Consider the following 20,931-nt stretch of genomic DNA (forward strand, 5'->3'; position numbering starts at 1 on the left):
CTTCAGTCAGATATGAAAAACTGTAAATGAGAAATTTGGTTTTCATTGATACCTCATAAAAACAAATTTCTTTCTTATCAGGAATAGACTCATAATGCAGCATATGCAATTATAAACTGTTTTTCTTTGGGGGAAATCTTACAAAGAGAGTTTATCATAATTCTTGTGTGTAAAATGAAAAAAATCCATAGAAGTAGTAGTACAAAAAAATGAATATTTCTGTCTGCAAAGTTTCAAGCTTTATGAATCTTGACTACCAAGAATTTTTAAAAAATTCATCAACCATGCTAAAGGAAAAAATTGTCTTTGTATTCAGACTATTATTTAGGTAATGCTATTTCTCTAAAAGCTTAGGGGAGAAATCTATTTAGAAAAAGCTAATTTAGAAAACTATAGAGACAGTATTATTAAATCATTTCATATGAAATAAAAGGTATGAAAAAAAGGTATGTATCCAAAAAAATTAGAGAAAAAGTATAACTAAAGTGTGTCAATAATTAACAAAGTTATTATTTTTCTAGATTTTTATGATACTTGTGAGTTTTAAAAATTTATAATTTGTTACAATTTCTTTTTTCATTATGCGTGAATGATCATTTTAAAAGATTACTAAAATCTTAACAAGTTTCTTGTATGTGAAACTACGATCTGCTCCTGATCCCTCCATATTATTTATTTATGATTTATATATAGTAAAAACTGAAAACACACATGGGAAGAATACAAATCAACTTTGGAATCTTGTTTGCTTTAGGAATGGGAAGAGTATTGGAATCTTGTTTGCTTTAGGAATGGGAAGGTATTGGGGGTGATGGGCATGGTGCTTCCTCTGTGTTTGTAGCATTAACAAACTCAGTAACTGGAATCTCTGAATTCTGGTGTAAGTACCAAGCTAAATCTGAAACATGGTCTCAATAATGGTATTATATTTTAAGAAAATAAGTGGGATAAAATTTGCCTCATTCTGTAAAATTGGGTATTTTATCTTTATTTTTATTAAATAGATGCAGTTAAATTTGAACACAAGTCAGAGGGATTTACACATTGCAAAATAGTCAAATATTAGTTTGCAAGATGACAATCTATATCCAAGTGTTTAGAATGTCAATGATATTATCTGATATTTAGAGTGCTTACTATATATCAGGTACTCTTCTGTGTGTCTGGTATGTATTTATTTCACTTAAAAATCCCAATAAGCCTATGAGGGAGGTATTACTATTACACCTATTTTACATACCAGATAAATATGAAACTTCTTGATGGACCTATAAAATATTTACCTGCATTTATTTAATACATTTAAAATATTTAAATAAATGAGTCAGTTGCCTCACTCAAAAACCACCAGTGTAGCTGTATGAGGTTATGTTAAGTGTGATATGGGTTGTAGGCAAGTATGATACAATTAGTGAATGAATTTTCATTTTTTCAGTAATTGTTGCATCTGAATATATGTCATGATAAATCAGTTTGAACTTTAGGGAATAATACAAAGTAATGTGTATAGATTTTCAGTTTCTCCCTTAAACTTTAATCCAGATTCCACATTGTTCCTTCTAAAGTCAAAACTCAGCAAATTCAGAGGATCGTTCTATCAAATTCGGAAGTTTCATTTTGGTATTTATGTGTGGACCATCTTATTTATCTAAAGCATTGTAGGGGATCCCTGGGTGGTGCAGCGGTTTGGCGCCTGCCTTTGGCCCAGGGCGCGGTCCTGGAGACCCGGGATCGAATCCCAAGTCAGGCTCCCGGTGCATGGAGCCTGCTTCTCCCTCTGCCTGTGTCTCTGCCTCTCTCTCTCTCTCACTGTGTGCCTATCATAAATAAATAAAAGTTTAAAAAATAAATAAATAAATGAATGAATGAATGAATGAATGAATAAATAAATAAATAAATAAATAAATAAATAAATAAATCATTGTAAAATGCCACAACCATATCAGAAAATTTCAGCTTTGTGGAATCCACAGTTCCATTAAACATTCAACAACTATATTTGTACAATGTAGGAACTATATGCCACAAATGGAGGTTTGAAAGAGAAAAAAAATTCCTTCTCTCACAGAGCTTATAGATCCAAAATGAACAAGCCAATAAAGTAATAAATAATAGAGAGAACTCTAACATAAACCAAGGGGACAGTTATTAAGGTGAGAGCCTGAGGAAACAAAAACTGAAAGGGGAAAAAACCACCAGACCAGATTCTTTGTAGACTTCCACACTGCCTCACTTCTAAAATGATCCACAGTCCAACAGTTTCATTACCAATGGCATGAGTCAGGAGCAGGAACTCTAAAATATCACACTATGGCCACAAATAGAGGGGTGAGGGGGATCTCTGGTAAAGCAAATGGAGAAAAAGTTGGACAGAAAATTTCCTGCTGGAACATGTTGGGAGTGTGTGGTGTTTCAGCCACAGGCTCCTGATGATGGAACTTTACTTGCTGAACATGAAGATAATTTCAGCACCCTACAATTATGTGCCTAATTAAAATTAAGAAATTAGAACACAGTTAAAAGGAATAATATTTTGCTCACAGCTAATTTCATTAAAGTATTAATGAACAGGACTCTTTTTATGGCCAGAGGGCAACCACTTTCTACAGAGTACTTCCATGCTAGCTAATTTATTCATGCATGAAAAACAATCCAATGAGAAATGAGGGAGCTGAGAACTGCTGGTCCTAATTAAAATATTTAAAACACCATGTCTATTTTCTTCCATCTAGCCAAATACCTAAGCTTGAGCCAGCATGGTGCCAATTAACATGGAAAAAGCAAACACAAACACCCACAGTTTCTGATTAAAGTGCACATTATTGTACCATGCAATATATTGTTCAGCACATATATGTAAATGTTTAATTAACCCATGTCTAAATCTCAGCAACATTCAAAAATCGATACTTTATTCCTAAACAAGTGGCAATCTGTGTAGGGGAGACATTTACTTATTTATTACAGTGTTTTATTCAAACCTAATTTGAAGCAGTCCAGTGCTAGACATACTAAAGTGTTTCTTAAGGGAAAGAGCAGGGAGGAGATTCTTTGCTTGGCAGACTTCTCTTCAGATGGCAGCAAGATTGTTAGTCGCCAAAGACTTGTGAAAGGAGCTAGGTTAGCCTCAGGTGATATGCAATTTTTCATTAATAATGCAGGGGGATGGGGGAGTCCGGACCTAAACCCATTTGTCAGCCTGGACAGCAATGACAATAAGAACGAACACACACACACACACACACACACACACACACACAAACACACCCCTCTTTTCTTTGTTAACTAAAGACCTGTCTGCCAGAATAAATTCCAGAGACATCCCTGCTATGGGAACATGTTGGAGAAAAATGTCTGAAACTCTCAGAAGGTGAAGATTTGAAAACCTCACAAATATTAACTGGAACTTTATCGGTATGTTAAAAACAATCATAAAAGAATTAACATTTTCATAACTTCTGTGATTTATAAGCATCTTCATTCCAGTTATTTTTGTCTTAAGAATCCTGTGTTGTTGGAAGAGCAAGGCTGAGCAAGGGAAATCAAAGCTGAGAGCGGTAAAGTGACTTAGGGAAGGTCATGCAGAATACATACATGCAAGAGCTAGAACTTAAACCCATGTCTTTCAACCCTCAAATCATTTTACTACATACCACACATTGATATTAAAGTTATTAATTTTCTTAATAAGAGATACAATCTTAAGAAACTTAATTACTACCCATTTAGCTATTAAAAAATCATTTGTAGTTTGCTTTTCTTGGAAGGGACTGGGAGGGTAAGGATATATTAAATAACTTTTCCTCCTTCTATGTTTCAACAGCTAAAATCCAGAAATTTCAGCCTAAAAAACAGAATCCTTTTTTTCCAAACTTAATAAACACAATCTTTCATGAAATACCACTGTACTGACATAGGTAAAAGTAGAACCCTTTAACAAATGGGTAGATCTCACTCTCCAAGCTGGCAACCACGGCACGACCCCAGAACTACCTTCTAAAACCACTGTGTTCATCAGAACCTTCATTAAACAGCTGGAGGAACTGGGGCCCAAGGAGGTGAGGCCACCAATTAAGTACTTATGCAATATAAAAGACCTGAAATATGCCTACAGTAACCCTGACCCTTTGCTCAGTGCTCTTTCCATAGTACCATGGTCCCAAATAGAATCAACAGGGGCAGCCCAGGTGGCTCAGCGGTTTAGCGCTGCCTTCCACCCAGGGCATGATCCTGGAAACCTGGGATCGAGTCTCCCTTGCATGGAGCCTGCTTCTCACTCTGCCTGTGTCTCTGCCTCTCTCTCTCTCTCTCTCTCTCTCTCTCTCTCTCGTGTCTCTCATGAATAAATAAATAAAATCTTAAAAAAAAAACAGAATCAACAGAGACTATAATGCATGGAGAGTTACAATGTCAAATAGAGGCAGAAGTGTTCATGCAAAATTACCAGCAATAATACCAGAATGCAGGGCCATGAAGCAGGTCAGTCTGCTGCACAAAGCCAGAGGTGAGATTGGAACCAAGAGGCTTAAGGGAGAAATGTGTCCCTGCCCAAGACTGTAGGTTCTTCATTCTACTTCCCTGGGCTCCAGATTCCTCATCTGAAAATGGGGTTAATATTTCATAGAATTATTTTAAGAGCCAAATAAGAATCTATAAATATGCCGTTATAAAAAATACTTTATCACATTGTATCGCAATTGCTTCCTTGTCTATTTCTGTCATTAGATTCTATGCTTATTCCAAAATAATGCCTATGTTTTACTATTTTTTTTATTCTCAGTGCCTATACAGAAAAGATGTTCAATTAGCATTGTATGGTGTTGTTGAATTCGTAATGATAACAATAATTGCTAACATATATTAAGCATTTATTATGTGTTAGGCATTGACATTAAGCACTTGATGTTATTTATTTAATCCTCATAGCAATCCAGTAAGACTGATATTATTGTTTTCAATGCACACCTGAAAAACTGAGACACAGAAAAGAGATTTGCTTGCCTGTTTCCAAAACTATTAAGTTGTGGAGAAAAGATTTAAACTGAGATGGTCAAATCAAGCTCTTAATATATTCTTCAAAAGCAGCAAAATGGGGTAATAAACTGAGAGTTATTAGCTACAGAATAAGACAAATGTCCTAGATGGAAAACTATGTGAAACATACCATACATCCACTGAAAAACATGAAATGCAAATTCCAGAAAGAATTTTGCTCACAATGACTGTTCTAACAAATAGAAGTTAGGGATGATTAGTGGACATCTCTAAGAATGATGTTGTGGAGGCCATGTCTCTGATTCAATGTATCTAAAAGAGAAAGATTCTCAAATATGCAATTGTGAAAGGAAGAGAAGAATCAGAAGGAGTGGGAAGGAAAGAGGAAACACAAGGACGTGGTTCACAGTGCACCAGGGATTAACACCTGTGATCAACAACTTCACTGTTCTCATTTATAAACGTATGTACACACTGTGCTAAACAGTCCAATAGATGTGCCTGGTCACAATGCAGATGGAGGAGAATCAACAGAAGATGGCACTAGTCCTCTCTCATACGAACCACTGAATCACTATTTTAAACTATAAGTAGAATTGGCAAGGGTTTACAGAAACACATTAGTGATAGAGCCATAGTTATTCATGAAGTAAAGTTGTACATATCTGGGTTACATCCCAGACATTTTCAGGGACTTTTTGGGTAATCATAGTCATATTATCATCAAAAACTAATAATGGGCTGGCTGGACCACTGGCCTAACCCTATGTAATAGTCTTCATGAGATTTTGATATTTAATCAGTAATTAGCAACTACATTCATTTTATACAGTCTCTCTTTGAAGACAAGATGGGTTGTATGTTCCTGGGTTGCTAATTTTGCAGCTGGCATTGACTGAGCCCTTGGTGATTACAGTTTTCAAATTAACACTTGAAGGAAAGAGTTAATATCTAATTATCCTCTACAACTTACCTATATTCTACCAAATTTCTTAGTTCCTTAGAATCCAAATTTAATTAAATACATTTTATTATAATGTCCCAACATGTAAGTTAGTATTTCAAACATCTGGCATTTTCTAAAAAAAAAAAAAAAGCCTGTATTAGATAACTACATTTTTCAAAAGGTTTGTTTGTTTGTTTTTAATTCTCTCTCCATAAGCAAGTTTGGTTTTTGAAATTTTCACTTTCAAGGAAAAAAAAAGCAACAAAGCAAATCTCCAAAATAGAGTTTGCATTTTTATGCATCTTTAGCCAGACAAACATTAGTCCTTCCCCAGAACTGGAGCAGCTATTCTGAAGAATGTAAATTTGCTGTTTTCTCAATATGCAGATAGGCTGTTGTCACAGATCCCCATAGTAATGAACAACTTCTCAATATTTAATAAGCCTGGCATTCCTGTCCCCAGGCGGAGAGCACAGACAGTTGGTAGCCAGCTACTAACTGACCATTAAAATACAGAATCTCTCTTTAAAATGTGCTTCACAAATAGGTTATATCACCTGCAGTGGGCAGTGAATGCTGTCTTCTGCCGGGAGGTGGCCTGTTCTCCCTGCCTGAAGAGATCTGGCAGGAGCAAAAGCAAAGTTAGCCTGCTCAATATTCAAACAGGGGCTACAACACAATCCTGTTTTGTGACAGGGCTTTTAAAGGAGGAGGGGGGAGCCCTTCAACAACCCTACTTTTTGAAGTGTTTTAGGACCAAGAACTACCAAGCAAGTGAAAATTAGGAAATCAGCTATGAGATTTTTTTTTTTTTAATGTCAAAGAACGGAACTGTTCTGCAAATCTCTTTTTCATTCTTTTCGTGCGTGCTTGTACACAAGAGTGGTTTGTGCTGCCTCTGGTGTGCTGCGTGAGTATAAATATATTGCAACAATAATGCTCACTAATTAGATGAAGAAGCCTTAATTTAGAACAATAATATTTGAACATTTTAGAAGTGGCTTTTTTAATTCAAGGAGTAAAACTAATGTTAATATGATTATATGGGAATTCAGAAAATCATTAATACAATTAGGTCATTTTCTGAATAACAGAAAAGCTAATGAGTTCTCCTTGCTCTCTTATTGACCATTAAGACAAGATGTTTGACTGTAACTATAATTTCAGGTTAACACAAATATTCCAACAGTCATATTAAGCATATAGTGTTTTAAAATTCTTGAGTGGCCTACTACATCCCTGCCATCACTTCATAAAACCTGACTGCTTTTCTTCTTCACCAACAGCAATAGGAATTACTGTATTTTTCAGGACCACTTTCCATGAGGAAATGAGAATTTTTTTCTTCATTTCAAGAGAGTTGTTGCATACATAATGATGAAGGGGAAATGATAAAGAGGTGGAAGATAAAGATATGGATGATAGGTGACTTCCTGGCAAATAACTGACTCTTATGACCATCCTCTAAATAATGACTCTAATCCATGCCCCTAGAAAACTAAAAATGCATTAATTCAGAAGCATTAATTCTAAAAGTGTTTATAGTCATGTGTTGCTTAGCAGTAAAAGGAGCAAACCTGTTCTGTGTTTTGTCAGAAGACAAAACTAGGACCAGGGCTAACTGCTAAAATGAAGCAGATTCAGGGCCTCATGAGAATTTCTCAGCAGAGGTGTACAGTAATGCAATGAACAGGATAACGTATAAGGTAGAGGCTCAAATAGAGACTAAAAGACTATTTATCATGGGTGCTATTAGTAGCATTTTCAAGAAAAAATGTAGTATATTTTTCCCAAAACCTCACGTAAAATCCCAAAATATAACACAAATGAAATCAGCACTGTTCTGGTTGAAGTAAAAGATGAAGAACCTAGAACTCCATTTATTCACCTTGTTCTTACCCCCAAGTCTCCTTAGGCAGTACCACAAGGCTGTAAGAAATAAAATTTAAAAACAACTGCAAAACTATGTGGTAGACTGTACTGACCCACCAATTCTCAAGTTTTCTGTACTGGGAAACACACAGCAAGTGATAATTAACATAGAGAACTTGAACATATATACAGATTCAAATATCCCAAAAAAATTCATGGAGAAGTAAAGCACCACAAGAATTCCCAGGCTCCACATATGCTAACAATACTTACAGGTCTCAGGAAACTAGCTATAACTCAGTCAGCCTCATCCACTCAAGGTATGTCCCAGAATACAAGAAAGTTCAAAATACAGTATTATTACTGATGTAGCCTTGAATCTATTCTAATTTGTGAAAGTAAGAAATTAAAAAAAATATTCACAACTTTAAGTACAGTATCAATAATGATCAATTCTTTGGGTCATACCTCACAACTGATCACTACACATCAGGGCATTTTAACCCTGAGCTTAAGAACCTTGGGTGACTAAAGTGGTATCCTCACCTAAACCAAAGCACAATGTTGATTCTACATACTAGGTAATGCTGAAACAAAGTGAACATTTTTATTAGCTTATACAACTGTTTTGAAATATCCAAATTTTTAGGATTTTATATATAAAAGTAAACAGTAGTCAATTTCTCTTTGTTCAGCCAGAGGTTTAGGCCTCATCTAAAAAGTTGCCTAATGAATCTTTATTGCCCCTGCTCCTTTGAAATTATTTCAAAGTATTCAATATTGTGATCAGCAGCTTAGGTTTATCCATGTGGTAGACTTTAAAACAATGAGACATCTTTTAAAGAACTTTTCTGAGTATTTATGATTCACCAGACATGGTTGTGAACATTTTATAAGCATTAGCTCATTTAGGTTCCACAAAAAACCCATGATACGGCCATTGTTGCTACTAACCCCTTTTCATGGATGTGGAAACTGAGGCTTAGTGGAGCTAAGTAGCTTACTGAGTTCTACACAATAAAGAAACTTTAAAGCTGGGATTTGAACTCAGGCAAATCTGACCCCATAGCACACAAGCTTAACCTTTACACTAGGCAAGAAGCCAGAAAAATCCTACTATCTAGAATGAAATTGAAGAGGCAGTTCACAAAAGAACTGATTCTCAAGTTGTTATATGAGCTTCTCATCTCTGTTCTATGTTGTCAATGAGCGACAAAAGAAAAAGACATAAATAAAATGGAGTTGAGGAACTGGAGGAAAGGGTATGGTAAGCTACTTTTCTTGTAAAAGACAAAAAATGTCAAGAATTCTGATTACTTCACCCAAAGGTCAAAAGAGAATTTTTTTCTTTTGAGAAGATAAAGATGAAATGTGTTGGCTCACCCTGGGGCTAAAGAATAATTAGAAACACCCCTCCACAGCTAATTGATGAGTCCAGGGGCACTGGCTCCCTGCTGGACGCAATGCAGTGCTGGGGAGCCTCCTGGAGGGCCAGCCTTGAGCAAAACACACAGGAGACCTGTGGCTCCCCAGAAGGGACTGTGCTGTCAGCCTTGTGACAACTACAGCAATAGTATCATTGACAGCATATCTAGAGAATTGTTTAGAATTATAAAACATCCTAGCAATCATGGAGTTTGAGCCTCACAATCAGCCTGTGAAGTATATGTTATCACCTGGTCTACAGATGAGGAAATTGAGACACACAGAGTCATTAAGAGCCTTACTCAAAGCTTCCCAGCTGGTTAAGGGCAGAGTTGGGACTCAGATACAATGTCAAAGCACCTCTTTCTCATCACACCCCTTGATGCAGATGTTACTCACTCACTAGATTGGCAGTACAGTCTCAGGGACAGTGTACAGGATGCCCTGGCCTCACATCTTGGCTCTACCATCTACTAGTTGCTGGATGACCCTTAGCAAGTTACTTGACCTCCCTAAGACTGTTTTCTAAGCTGTAAAATGAGAATCATAACAGTACATGTCTCATAGAACTTTTGTTGTAATTAACTGAAATTTAAGGAGTTAATGTATAGAAAGAAAAGGAAAGTGACTAGTAATACTAAGCATTCAATACATGTTCATTTTTATCATTAATCATTCATTTAACAAAATTTGATCACATGGTTATTCTGCACCAGGCCTATATGCTTGGGCCTGATGATATGTGATAAACCAGACATGGTATGTGATAAACTCTGCTTGGCAGTTGATCACAGACCTTGGGAGACCAACACAATGAGAGATTTATAAGATAAGAAGTACAATGGCAAGTTATGATACAGGATATCATGCAGGCATATAAAAAAATGGCTTTTTACCTAGAGCAATCAAAGCAAGATGCTTGAAGAGTTTATAAAACAAGTATTTTTTAATACCAAGAAAAATGCAACAAATTGAAACACCATTCCAAATTAAATATCAATGTTACAATACTTAATAAAAATAAACAACACAACTCTGAGATTTAGAGCTGAAGACCTAGTTTATTTATTTATATATTTTTAAAAATTTCATTTATTTATTCATGAGAGACACACATAGAGAGAGAGGGGGGGGAGAGAGAGAGAGAGAGAGAGGTAGAGACACAGGCAGAGGGAGAAACAAGCTCCATGAAGGGTGCCTGACATGGGACTCAATCCCGGGTCTCCAGGACCACAACCTGGGCTGAAGGTGGCACTAAAGCGCTGAGCCACCCGGGCTGCCCTGAAGACCTAGTTTATTTTTTTTTTAAAGATTTTATTTATTTATTCACGATAGTCACACACAGAGAGACAGAGAGGCAGAGACACAGGTAGAGGGAGAAGCAGGCTCCATGCAGGAGCCTAACGTGGGATTCGATCCCGGGTCTCCAGGATCACGCACCGGGCCAAAGGCAGGCGCCAAACCACTGCACCACCCAGGGATCCCTGAAGACCTAGTTTAAATCCCAATTCCAAAACCTACCAACTATGTGACTTTAAATAACTGAACTTCTCTGGACCTCAATTTATTCATCCCTAAAACTGAGATATAACAGCTATGCACCTCATAAGGTTGTTATATATGTGAAATTTTTTTGTAAATTTAAAAATGTCATTATAGGGATGCCTGGGTGGCTCAGTTGCTGAGCACCTGCCTTTGGCCCAGGACATGATCCTGGAGTCCCAGGATCGAGTCCCACATTGGGCTCTCAGCGTGGAGCCTGCTTCTCTCTCTGCCTATGTCTCTGCCTCTATGTGTCTCTCATGAATAAATATCTTTTAAAAAATTAAAAAAATAAAAATGTCATTATAATTACTACTAACTACAGGAAATGAGGAAGTCACAAAGTGGAAGAAAAGGAGGAGGGGGTAGGGAGTAATGCTCAGGCACTTGCTGGGGTGTTTGGGCAACCACAAAGAGCAGAAGTCCCGTCATGCTCCCAGAGTCTGAGGTGTGCACAAGAAGTGACATTTCTCATTGAACAGAGCAAGCAAGGATTTTGCCAAAATTTTAAATCTACACAACTAGTTCTCTCCCTTCCTTCTTTCTCTCAGGCCCTAAGTACTCTTCAGAGATTTGAACATATTGACCTGGGGAAGCCACACTATTAGTCTGTGAGTATTTAGAACTGAAGGCTGCCACCTGCCTCCATCTTGGGAGCCCTTTTGTCCCATAGCTCGCTTCCTAGCTGCAGAGAAGGGTAGCCATTCCTAAGCTATCTACAGAAATGTTTCTCTTCACTACAATTCTTCTGGAGGCCCAGCCAAAAAATAGTAAATTGAGCCAGAAGAGGTGAAGTCTCAGTTTGCCATGTGGACAAGGACAGTGAATGGCACTTGCAGATGGCACAATCTGAGGAACAATACAGTGTCATAAAAGAGTCTGGGGATTGAGAGAATGAGGAGCAGAGCAAGGTATACAAAGGAGATGAAAAAACTGGGGAAGTGAAGGGCCACATGGCAAGACAAGGTTAGTTTAGGTTTTATTATGGTAAGTATATAGAGAGGAACAGGGCTTTTCTGAAGAGGTCACTTTGGCCACAGAATAGTAAAGAACAGACTAGAAGCTGAGGAAACTAGTGGCAGAAAGGCCACTTACCCTAAAGGCCCATAATGAGGGCACAGACTCCATACCAGTGTGCTTGGGAAGAAAGGGGAAGGATTCAAGAATGACTTAAGGCAAAAGCAACAGGATTTGGAGACTAGTTGGCTGTAAGAGAATGAAGCAAAGAGTAAAATCAACACAATACTTTCCTGGGTGACTGGACTAATGGACTATGGCTTTGTCAAAATAGTCAATTTCAATAAAAATAGTATCACCTTACATTGAAAATGAGATTTCTTATTTTTATTATAAACCTCATTTGATACTTCCATGAATTAGGAGTTGTTGGGTCAGGTAATACCTCTTCTTTATGGTGGTTGAGGCTCAGAGAGACTAATGCTTGCCTCAGTTTCTGCAGACAGCTGTAAGAGGGAAGGATTAGCATTAGCCCCATCAACTCCTGGTTGAGAAATAGGTCTCAAGTTGTATGCCAACTGGTAATAACTATGTGAAGCACTATGCTGAGATTCTGGTCTGGCCTTGGAAAGCAAGACACTGTGACAAATTGGCAATGTCTGCCATGACACCAGGAAAGGAGAGTGGCAGTTTGTCAGGTATTTGCCACCCTTGCATTAGACTATGCTGACTCGTTAGAAATAGATAGAATGAGAAGTCAGATTGTCTTGGATCTAGCAAATAGCTCCTAAAAAATTGACCTTTCTGGGTACAGATCATATATTGTACCAACTGACAAAAACTGATACCCACAAAAGTGTGAGGTGAACCAAACATGCCTAAAGTCCTTCCAGTCCTATCCTTATCTCAACACTGTCAAATAGGAGGCTTCCTTTTTCCAGACAACCAAAGTCCTGTTCCAACATTTCAATTGCCAAAAGTGTACCCCCACTCCATACCTCCCCTGAAATTTTAGGCAATGCAACATTTTCTTTATGCCCATCAGAAGACCTTTTCCTAGAAAGCAACAAAAAATGGAAAAAGACACTGGATTTGAGGACTTCCATTCTTTATCTGTTTAAAAAAAGAGTATTAATACCCTAATCTCAGAAGTGTTGAAAGGATTAAATAACACATGGACCTGCATGACATATAACGATCATTCTATTAGCGCTTTAAAATTCTTGTTTATACAATAAACTGATAGGATAAAAGGACGCAATATTTTGGTCAAATAGGCTTTTGGTGCCCTTAAAGTCCTATCACTGCTTAGAAGTCGTTTTCTAGCTTCAAATGACAAATGTTTCCATAATCTGATGGCTGCACCATTTATTTCAGACAAAATGAATCCAAATCATTTACAAGTGGTGCTTAATGTTTAAAGTCAAAGATCAAAATAAAAATTGTTCCTAAGTCCAACTATCATACTCTAAGACTACTCAATCAATTCAACAAAATTAGTGATAAAAGTTGCTTCTAACCTAAAATTCCAGGAGTCCATGAGTTGGTAATTTTTTTTTCTCAATAAAGCAAAATATTCTCATGAACAACATGCGGAAGCAGGAGACTGAGCCTAACAGCAGTTAGGAGTGCAGACTGTGCAATCAAACAGACATGAATTTGAATTCTAGCTCTTTCATTTACTCACTATGTGGACTTGGGAAAGTTACTCAATTGCTCATAACCTCAGATTTCTCATCTATAAAATGGGTAATGGCAACTTTAGAGGGCTTGATCAAACTAAAAAGAAGTAATGTATATAAAGCACTTTTAGCAAAGTGCCTGATACATAGCAGGTGCTACAAATAGCAGTTATTTTATATAGATTCATTAAAGAGATATAAAAAAATGATCAGGTCTACCAATACACCGACTAGCATCAGTTGACATGACCTTGCCTTTCCAATGCAGTTTCCCAATTATAATAACTTTGTCTTCCCAGAATAGCAGGTGTAAACTACAGACTTTTCAAGAATAAACTCCACCCATCAATCTGTATTTTTGATAATGTATATAACAAGCATAAAAGGGATGAACAAAAATTCAGATTGAGTTGGCCCAAACATCTTGGTATTGTGTATCATTAAGAGATACTTCATAATTATTATTAAAATTATTTTATGAGGGTCGTCATTTTCCATATAAAAGAACAAAGTTCTCATTTGACACTGAAAAACTCAGTCAGTCACAGGAATTAAGCCAATGAAATCACTATTTTTCAAGCTCTTGGTACATACTTAGCACAGTTCTAGGCATGGAGATAGAAGTAAAGTGTAAAATATGGCTTCTATGTATAATTTATCACCTTACTAAGGAGATGTGATTGGACAAAGGGATTCCATTCAAAGCCATAACTACCAGACCATAATCAAGATCCAGTAACTAGAGCTCACCCCACAACGAGGTGAGTGAGACAGCATAAAGCTAATATTTGGAAAAAACTGGGTTTTCCAGTCCTTATCATAAATGCCCAGGTAGCTAAGGAGTCTTTTTGAGAAGAAATGAAGCCATTTTTTTGAAAGCCTCAGGCAGTTGACCATAACTGAAGAGAACATTACCAATTTTCTCTGGGCTATTTATCTTTATTGGCACTATTTTTACAGGCAAACAAGAGGCACTATTTGTTCCCATATAGAATTCAATTATTATAACTTTCAGAAACCCCTTCCCTGCCACTATCACAATCACCACACATATACACACACACGTGCGCGCGCGCGCGCACACACACACACACACACACACACACACATATAACAGCTCCGGAATTCTTAACTGTGACTCTACTGCTCAGCAATACCATATGTGTGATTCTTGTTACAACCAACTTTTTTCTTGAGAACCCATTTGCTAGACTCCTAAGTAGGAAGCATTTTCCCCTACCCTTATTCCAGTCAGCTATCAGAAAATCCATTAGACAACCTTCTCCCTCAGAACAAAAGGGCTTCCAGGATGTTTCACAAGCTCTTCTCTGTGGGTTTGAAATTATACACAGCAGTGCCAAAGGTAAGGCATTTCTAGAGGTTTTTTTTCTTTTCTTTTCTTTTTTTTTATTACAGTTCTGGGTTGGTTTTTTTTTTTTTTTTTCCCCTGCTCCCTCTCCCTCTTGTGGTATATATTTGTGGCCTACAGCAATCACTTTAGACTTTTTAGACACGTCCGGATAGAGATAGATGACACAAGTGATCTACTTATCTTCCTTTCCCATCACCAATAAAAGTGACAGCCCGCCTAATTAGGCCTAATAAAGCAGCCGCAAAAAGAGTGGCGCAGCGGCGATCTAAAGAGAGATGGCACTGACCCGGAGATACAGGTGCTGCCTTAAGGCATTGCTGCTATTACTTTATCTCCAATACATTACAGCTCTGCTCATGCCATATTCAAATGCAAGTAGCATGTTTTTCTCCTCAATTCTTAGATCAAGAACAAAAAAAAAAATCCCATCTAATCAAAAAAGGCACTGACAATTTTTCAGCCCCACATTAAAAGCAAAGAGTCATTCAGAACAGTGCACTCCATATTCTATTTTATAATATCACTTTAAGCTATTGCTTTGAATCTCAGACATTTCTTTGTTAAGAAGGAAAATCAAAAATTCATCAGAAGAAGTTCTTTCTTCCCCCCCTCTCTTTTTTTTTCTTCCAGGGCTAGCATGGGGTTTGGAGCTGGAACCAACATTTGTAGAAGTTAGGGGTTCTTAAGCAATTATTGGCGATGAGAGTTTGACACGCTTGAGAGTTGTCAACAACTGACTTTAAACAAAGTGGAAGGAAAGAGAAATAAACGGTGCTCTCAGCAAAATTAATATACAGGCCTGCAAATTAATGATGTCGTGTATTTTTTAAACAAGGGAAAAATATCTGAACTTTGCATGAAACAGCATTTTAAGTACATCTTTGCAAAAATTATCAGATTGTCAAAGGGCATCAAAGTGAATTGAGTCTGCAACTATTCATAATATTTCCACATATGCTAAATGCAAAATTTATCTTACTTTGTTCGCCTGTTCTGTAGCAATTATTTAAAGCTATTAGAAAGGGGAAGATGTCCTTGATCTGAAGTTCCAGTGCTTGTTACACAGCAGTTATTATAAGAAACATAACCCCCTACTTTGCCCTTATGCACGTGCACGCGTACACACTCTCTCTCTCTCTCTCTCTCTCTCTCTTTCTCTCTCTCTCTCTCTCTCCAACATAAGCTACTACTTACTACTGACCAGATGCTACTCAGTCCTGTGCATTCCATCTCACTTTTAACTTATTCCTGCAAATAACCCATCCACTCATATGAATTTGATTGCTACATGTATGCAAATAAGTTTCTCCAATCTCTACTTCCAACTAGTAGTTCTAACACTCTTCTATATCCAAAATGAAACTCATGATCTTCTTCCCACCCTTGCCCAATATGAACCCCCTTCAAACATTCTCCTCTCCAACATTCCCCCATTTCCAGTAGTAGGTATAGCTCTCTATTGATAAGCTGTAATTCATCCTGACTCCTCTTTCTCCTCTGTGCTTTCCAAGATGAGGGTGATGTCATAATCATAGCCATCACCTATGGAGGGCCTGCGAGGTGTTCTGCAGGATGACATACATATTACATATAATGGTTAATTTAATTACATAACAATTCTGTGGAATAGGCATATTTTGTCATGTTTTAACCAGTGATGAAACTTTGAGAAGTAATATAATTTGTACAAGGCTGTACAGACACAGTAAGTAGCAGAACTGACAGTTAGGTCAGCAGAACCTGCTGACTATCACAGCAAAGCTGTTTTTTAAAAAAAGGAGGGGGGACCTTTGGAACTGGTGGCCAGTTGTCTCATTTCATCGTGTGTATCTTCACAATTATGCATACCAATCACTTCTCTGGATACTAGAATGGGCCCTTAGCCAAGTTTTTCACCTCTAGTGTCCTACATAAGAACAGGTCCCATTTCCTCACATATGAAATTCCTGAAACTGCCCCCTATCAGCTGGCTAACACTGGGAGACTCACTTACCCAGTGTGAGTCCCAATATCCTATTCTACAAAAGGGGATTTATGAGTGCTCACCTTGGAGGTTTCTGGTCAGGATCAATGAGGCTGTATGGAAAGGGTCTGGCACAGTACTTACCACCCAGCAAGCCCAATTACTAGCAATTTCTATTGTTACTGTTATTCCTTCCTCTCATATCATGCCTCACCACCCCTTGGAAGCTCAGCTTAAGAGGCTTTTTGCAAAATCAAATGTCAAATCAGGGAAAAACTGAGCTTAGAATTTCACAGATCTTGGGCAGCCCGGGTGGCTCAGTGGTTTAGTGCCGCCTTCAGCCCAGGCCCTGATCCTGGAGACCCGGGATCGGGTCCCATGTAGGGCTCCTTGCATGGAGCCTGCTTCTCCCTCTGCCTGTGTCTCTGCCTCTCTTTCTCTTTGTGTCTCTCATGAATAAATAAATAAAATCTTTTTTTTTAAAGGAATTTCACAGATCTCACTTGAATTCTGAAGTTTGCCATTTATTACCTTGTGACATTGGGCAATGTCACTTACCTCTCTAGTCCTCAGGTTTTTCTTTCTTTTTTTTTTTTTTCTAGTCCTCAGTTTTATCAATAGTAAAAAAGGGTATGATAGCACAGGCTGCTCAGTGTTGGTAAAACAAAAAAAAAACCAAAAAAACAAAAAAGCAAAAAAAAAGTTCTAAGTGTGATCATAGAGAGCTCCTAGTGCTATGCCTGATATACAACAAATCATCTCATTTAATCAGAAAGAGGAGGAAGAGCTGTTGTACTATTCTACTACATGCCAGGCACAAGCTAAGTACTTCACATACACTTTATAGTCCCTGATCCCTTCACTAACCCTATGAAGTCACTCCCAGAATCTCTAGTTTTTAGATTAGAAAATTGAGGCTTAGAGAGATCATGTAACTTCCCTAAATCACACAGCTAGTCAGCGGCTGAGATTTTAACCTAAGCTGCCTCTCTCCAGAAATTAGCCCTAAATCTTCTTGAATAATTATAGTCCCTTTTTCCTCCCTCTAGGAAGACTTCATTGAGTAACAGTTGCACTCCATCCTTCATCAACCAAGAACACACACATTTGGTCATATGTGAAGTTCAAAAACAGGCAAAACCAAGCCACATCTAAAGAAATCAGAACTGTGGTTCCTTTTGGGAAGAGTTCATGGATTGAGTGGGAAGGACACAAGAGAACTTTCTGGGGTGATAAAAGTTCTGTATATTTCTTAATTCGAGTGTTGGTCACATAGATGTCAGAATCCATCAAATTGTACACTTTAGATTTATGCATTTTAATGTATATAAACTACAAAATATACTTCAATATAAAAAGACAAGACAAAATGAGATAAATTATACAAAACTAGCAAGTGTCAAGCAAACAATATAACACTATATATTTCAAACGCTCAGTAACTATTTAATAATAATTCCCACCAAATGTCAAACACTGTGGTTGGGGACAGAAATAGCATGGTGGTCAATCATTACTATCACTTATGTGGTATCTATAACTCTCACTGTTTAATAGTGAGTGCAGCTGGACACAGAATGGTAACTTACCAATAGAAAGTAGACAATAAAAGAGCTGAAGCTGAAAGCTGACTGTGCCCATGGTCAGGTGGTAGATAGTAAATGGTAGGCACCATTCACTGTGGGAATGGTGCCATCAGAAAGGCAGACACTACAATGAAAGGATAATAATAGGAAACAGAGAAGAGTCCAGGTAACCTTAGCAATAGAAAGGAGGAAGGAGTATGCCCTGATAGGCAAGCAGAGCACATCAATATATCCAGTACAAGGGCACCATTATAGAGCAGGCACCCATTTACCCAAATCCAGGGACAAGGTAAGGCCCTGGCAATAATATTGGTCCAAGCACCAGGGTGGGGCAGACTAACATAGTGCTGGCTGATGCTGAGATGCACTAGAGTCCATGCTCACCTCCTCTGTCCAGAACTGTCCCCCAGCAGGAGCAGGGAATGACAAAAGACTCCCAAGTATGGGGAGAAAAGAGATATGGGGTCAAGGCAAAGCAGATCCCAACATAAACACTTTCCAGGCTTTCAGGGTAAAAAGCTCATCTGCAAGAGGGCAACTGGTCAATAACATGTATCCTCAGATTAACTATGGAATTCCATGGGAATGGTAGTACATCTTGGGACTTGCACAGGGCTCCTGATACATGTGTTCTGTATTCAAACTAAAAACAGTCACTTGGAACTCAGATGGACCTGGGTTTAAAATCAGCTCTGCTGGGGCACCTGGATGGCCCAGTCACTTAAGTGTCTGCGTTGAGCTCAGGTCATAACCCCAGGGTCCTGGAATGAAGCTCCACATAGGGCTCTCTGCTTAGTGGGGAGTCTGCTTCTTCCTTTCCCTCTGCCTACTGATCACCCTGCTTGTGCTCTCGCTATAAATAAATAAATAAATAAATAAATAAATAAATAAATAAGATAAAATCAGCTCTGCCACTCACTGTCTGACTGACCTTGTGGGTCTTAGAGTTCTTTTCAGTAAAATGGAGATGATAACAGTAACTGCCACTTAAGTCTGTTAAAAAGATTCAGTGAGGTAATGTTTGTAAAATTCATAACAGTGCCTGACACATAGTAAGTGTCCAACAATATAAAGTACTGTTATTAAGAGCTGAATGACAACTCAAAGCAGAGGAGCCAGCACACAATGGGATGTGCTTTAGTTTTATGTAAAACATAAATGGCAACAACACTGGGGTGGTCACTCATATTATTTTATTCATGCCCTCTATACAATATGGCCAATAGGAGAATTTCCATTCCATAATAGTAAAAGCTGAAAATCCCTTTTTAATAACTCTTGGGAAGAATTCTTCAGGTTACTCAGAGGCTTAATTTGCAAACGAGTGGGTGTCCTCCAATAGCCTTGGTGACCAAAAATGGCAAACCCCACAAGTACATTCAGTATGTGACCACCAATCTGGTTTGAAGGACTAAGTACAGTAAGTAGTACTGCTTTTCATGACTGGTTGGATTCTACTGAGTGGCAGGCAACTGGCTTTTGCATTTCCTACACTTGGCTTTCTGCTTCCTCTTTTAAATACACCTCTTTAGGTAATTGATCAGCAAACCAAATGCAAAGAAATGCCTTTGCTAACAAAATACATGTGGCCATTGCTGGCTCAGCATTGCTCTATCTCAGGATCAACTGGTAAAAAATTGAACTAAAGTCTTTAATTTTTAATGAAATTAAGTAATGTGCTTTCCTGCTTAGGCCCACCTTTCCTTCTAAGGAATGTGCACATATACACACACACACACACACACACACATACACAAAAGTGATAATGAAACATGATAACAAGAGATAATGAAAGCTGTTGCAAGAAAACAAAAGCAAGAACAACTTTACCTGTAAAGAGGCAGAGGAACTCCACGTAAGCCTTTCCTATTTTGAAAGTCATGTACTTAGACGTCCCAGGTTCCAGAACTGTTTAGTGAACTCCAGAACAACATGGGAAACAGGCAGTCCTGGGACTGAGTGGTTTTACACTGAGAACATCTTCCATATCACAAAATGAAGGTTTCATGCAGTATCTTGCCCCCCTTCCCTCACCTTCCAACAGCACTATCACTTCTTACCAGAGGGAAAAAAAATTGCTCTTTAAATATTGACTTTCTCAGTCACTGCCAAGGTCAACCAGTCAGCCGTGAACCACATTTGTTGCTGCCATCTTTTACAGATCTTGAACTATGCTGCTTGCCAAAAACTATCTCCAGGGCAACAGCAAAGCTGACGTAACTATCCTGAGCTGAGATTCTAGGCATCTGAGCCAGGAATGCAGGGAACAATTGCTTCCTTCAGTGTAGGAGTCATCATTCAATGTCCTTCTAGTGACATGTCTCAATGATACCACAAACCTCTACATTCTGAGTCCTTACCCTTCACTGCAAGGCTCCCAAGCCAACTTTGCCTTGTGAAGCTAATCATCATTATCACTAACAATTAATTTAATAGTTACTACATGAGAGGCACTGTTCTAAATTAGTCTACATCTATGACTACCACTACTACCACTAATAGTAATAGCTAATACTTAGATAGCATGTATTATTTGTCAGGCACTGTTTCCAGAATTGTATTATGTGTAATCCTCGTAATATCCCTAAGAA

The 20,931-nt window shown here is 37.9% G+C and overlaps 1 long non-coding RNA gene across 1 annotated transcript in view; it reads right to left on the bottom strand.

Moving 5' to 3' along the window:
• LOC112675833 (uncharacterized) overlaps positions 1 to 20,514 on the bottom strand; it is a 67,612-nt gene extending 47,098 nt beyond the window's left edge. The window contains exons 1-3 of the long non-coding RNA XR_007407254.1: positions 20,171 to 20,514; positions 18,344 to 18,464; positions 4,445 to 4,598 (exon numbers count right to left, since the gene is read on the bottom strand). This is a non-coding gene — a long non-coding RNA (uncharacterized LOC112675833). The remainder of the gene's footprint in view (positions 1 to 4,444; positions 4,599 to 18,343; positions 18,465 to 20,170) is intronic.
• Positions 20,515 to 20,931: the final 417 nt, after the last annotated feature.

This window comes from Canis lupus, chromosome 30 (genome assembly GCF_003254725.2).
Source record: "Canis lupus dingo isolate Sandy chromosome 30, ASM325472v2, whole genome shotgun sequence".
Taxonomy (NCBI): Eukaryota; Metazoa; Chordata; class Mammalia; order Carnivora; family Canidae; genus Canis; species Canis lupus.